The 4,013-nt window shown below is 36.3% G+C and overlaps 1 pseudogene; it reads left to right on the top strand.

Annotated features, from left to right (window-relative positions):
- Nucleotides 1–939, top strand: LOC103786537 (olfactory receptor 10R2-like; annotated as a pseudogene).
- Nucleotides 940–4,013: the final 3,074 nt, after the last annotated feature.

Genomic DNA, 4,013 nt, shown 5'->3' with positions numbered 1-4,013 from the left:
ATGGCCAATTCTTCCTCTGTCACTGAGTTCTTAGTGCTGGGCTTCTCTAGCCTTGGGGAATTGCAGCTTGTCCTCTTTGCAGTCTTTCTCTGCCTCTATTTGATTATCTTGAGTGGAAACATCATCATCTCAGTCATTCATTTGGATCACAGCCTCCACACACCCATGTACTTCTTTCTAGGTATTCTTTCTATCTCTGAAATCTTCTACACAATTGTTATTCTGCCCAAGATGCTTATCAACTTATTCTCTGTATTCAGGACACTCTCCTTTGTGAGTTGTGCCACCCAGATGTTCTTCTTCCTCGGTTTTGCTATCACTAACTGTCTGCTTCTGGGAGTGATGGGTTATGATCGTTATGCTGCCATCTGTCAGCCTTTGCAATACGCTGTTCTCATGAGCTGGAGAATATGTGGACAACTGATAGCAACTTGTATTATTAGTGGCTTCCTAATATCTCTGATGGGAGCAACTTTTGTCTTTAGCCTCCCTTTCTGTGGCTCCAACAAGGTCAACCACTACTTTTGTGATATTTCACCAGTTATCCGTCTCGCCTGTGCTGACAGCTACATCAGTGAACTGGTCATCTTCATCTTCGGGGTCTTGGTGCTTGTTGTGCCCTTGATATTTATCTGCATTTCCTATGGCTTCATTGTCCGCACCATCCTGAAGATCCCATCAGCTGAAGACAAATGAAAAGCCTTCTCCACCTGTGCTTCCCATCTCATTGTAGTCATTGTCCATTATGGTTGTGCTTCCTTTGTTTACTTGTGACCCTCAGCCAAATATACATCGGGCAAAGATAGGCTGGTGACAGTGACCTATACCATCATCACCCCAGTCTTGAACCCCATGGTATACAGCCTCAGGAACAACGATGTGCAGATGGCTATTCGGAAACTGATTGGAAAGTCTGGGTTTTCTCTTAAGACTCTATGATCAGAATACTTTCTAACAGTATGGACACCATTAGACCAATTGTGTCACGATTATTTAAATCATGAGATTATCTAGTCTATTTATCTAACTAACTGCGAGGCCTTGGATTAATTGTTTGACATTTGGGGCCTACATGTTCTATGTAAAGCAGAGATAGCAATATTTTCTTCCTGGAGTCATTGTAATTAAGATAGATTACAAAATATCTGGCAATAAAACATAACTCTCCTCCTCTTTCTCTTCTTCCTCTGAATTTAAAGTCCTCAAAAAGGTCTTAGCAACCATCATTTTTTGCCCTATATTTGTCTTGCTTGACCAAGATCTCTGATTGCACTCTGTTTAAGGTTATGTCCAGCTTAAAATGAGGTGTCCAGGCCTGAAGGTGGCTTAGATCTAGTGGTATGACATGGCAGGGAAAACTGTACCATACAGGTAATTAGATGATTTAAAACTGGACACTGGTTAGGTCATGACTGAAGCTTTGACTCTTCTCTGAATCTAAATTCTAATATATGGAAGGTAGGGATAATGTAATTTCCCTGTTTTACTTCATGGGGGTTTTATTTGTATCTTATAAATAGTATAAAAGAAAGTGTAAAAGCAGTGCAAAATGTGAAACCATATACAATGTAGAGCTCATTTCAAACATGCTTTCCATAACTGAGAGGATTTTATTTCTTTCAAGATCTTCAAAACAGGTATTTTGGAATGGCTTTTCTGACTGCTCCTTTGAACCACTTCTTATGTAATGTAGAAGTTTTGCTATGTAACATAGAAGTTATGCTTCATAATGGAATGGAAAACAATATTCAACCATTCCATCCCATCTTGGGCTAAAGGTATCTACGTGGCTTTCCACACTGAATTTATTAGGAAGAGGAAGATACCCAGCTTCAAATTTATCATGGGAATATATAAGATTTGAGAGAGAAGTACCTTGGTGATCATCTGGTCCAATCTCTCACCTGTACAGAAATTTCTTCATCAGTATCTCTAAGGGAAACCCTTCTCCACTGATTGGGCATCAACAACCTCATAAAATGTATATTCCCGTTGCACTCAGCTCATACTATTATCCCCTCTCATTTCAGCTGAAGTTTGCCTCTGCTTTTCATGCATTCTATCTCTTGTGTCATACAGTAAGTTGAGTCCTGATTCACAGATGTTTGAGACAGTTATGATGACAGTCTGAACATTTTCCATAATTTATGTGACCTGAATTTCAGATGCCTCACTATCCTGGGTGCAGTTCTCTAGCTATGCTGTAGATTATCAGTATTCTTTTAAAATAATAATAAATAAAACTGAAGTTCATATTTCATATGCAGCCTCTTTTTTCTGGGGTATAATATAACTGTATTCTTTCCTGTTAACCTTATTTAGATTTTCAAATTAAAATGTGTCAAATCACAAATAATGTTTTGTTATATTTAAAAATTATAAGCTCTGTTCCAATTTTTATCTCCGTTTTCCAGTTTTTGGCCTAGGTATTTTTATTTATTTTCATTTTACTTCATTTCATTTTCATGGTTAAATAATTAAAGCATTTCAAGTACAACATTGGTTATTGCCATTGTTTTCTTCTGTTCTTTTTTTTTCTAATGGGTTTACATTTCTCATTTATTGACCAAATGTTATTTAGGAATGGAGTGTTTATGTATTATAGATATATTCTTGCTGATATTTAAATAACTTCCGTTATTTATTTCTAGTTTAGTTTTGTTTGTGGGAGAATGTGATTGACAGTTCTATTTTTACAAATTATTATGTTTTATTAATGGTTTCTTATGAATTATGCCCAGTGAAGCACATTCATTTAGATTAAAATTTTGGTATGTGTAGATGTTATATTTATTTTATGAATTAAATTTAATTAAACTATTTTAGTACACTATATTGTTATTGGTGTGTATATAACCTGTCATGGTTTCATAGTGCCGAATTAAAATGCTTTACTGCATTTTAGAGTTTATTAGAGTTTTATACACTTCTAACAACATTGATGTTGAATTTTGTTGTGAAATCTTTTATTACATACTAAATAAACCTCTTGGGATTTAACATGTATTTCTACCTAATAAATGCACTAAAATAATAGTAGATGTATTAAAAAATACATATAAGCCCTCATCAAGAAGGTAAACAGGGGAGAACAACACATGGGAGACATCAAAACAATTATAGAAGCAAAAATAAAAAGGATGATTGACATGGTTGTAAGAGAGAGAGAAAGTTGAAAACACACCTGCAAAATGGGGAAACCAACCAGTTCACAACACCAAACTGTATCTGGACGTTCTTGTCACAATTGGGTCACCCAGATGACATTGGAAAGAGTAAAATTGGCTTAATATCTGAATAAGGATCTCAACTTCTCCATCAGTGTTTCTCAAATCATCTGCAGTAAAGAACCAGTTTCTTTTTACATTTCATAGAAGGCCAATACTTCAGTAAAATATGATAAAAATCAACTACTAGAAAAAAGAAATGAAAAGCACCTGAGCTATTCTATATTCTGCTCCAAAAGTGTGTCTGATTGTATGCTTGTATGTCTCAGTAATACCAAATTTTATAATAGTTGCTTACCACTGGTAAGTAACAAAAATATAATTTAGTTTCTATACCTGTCTCATTACAAGCCAATAACAAAAAGCTCATAGCTCAGCACTAGACTGCCAACTCCCGCTGGAGTAGCATTGCTTTGAATCTGTTGCATGCCAGGTTAAGATTGGAGGCTAAGTTTTACAGCAGTTAAACTAAGGACTTCTGACTTCAAACACTCGGTAGAACAGAGGCAAATGTAAGGGGCTATACTTCAAGCAGAGTATTAAATGTGAGTGCTTTCATACTATGAGGCACCATCAGCCACTTTCCCAACACTCAGACCCCAGATTGACAGCCAGTCTTACACCTTTCACTTAGGTAGTAGGAGTGTTTCTTTCTGGAGAAGGTAATGAGAAGTTAGGAGTAATTTCAACAAAATGAATAGCATTGCTTTGCCTGACTTCTGCACTGGAACCCACCAGTTCACAAGGTCTACCCATGTGCAGAGAGCTTCAAACAGGCTTTTTAGT

The sequence above is a fragment of the Pan paniscus genome, chromosome 1 (genome assembly GCF_029289425.2).
Source record: "Pan paniscus chromosome 1, NHGRI_mPanPan1-v2.0_pri, whole genome shotgun sequence".
In the NCBI taxonomy this organism is placed as follows: Eukaryota; Metazoa; Chordata; class Mammalia; order Primates; family Hominidae; genus Pan; species Pan paniscus.
The sequence above is the reverse complement of the archived record's forward strand: the minus strand, read 5'-3'. Positions and strand labels throughout refer to the sequence as shown.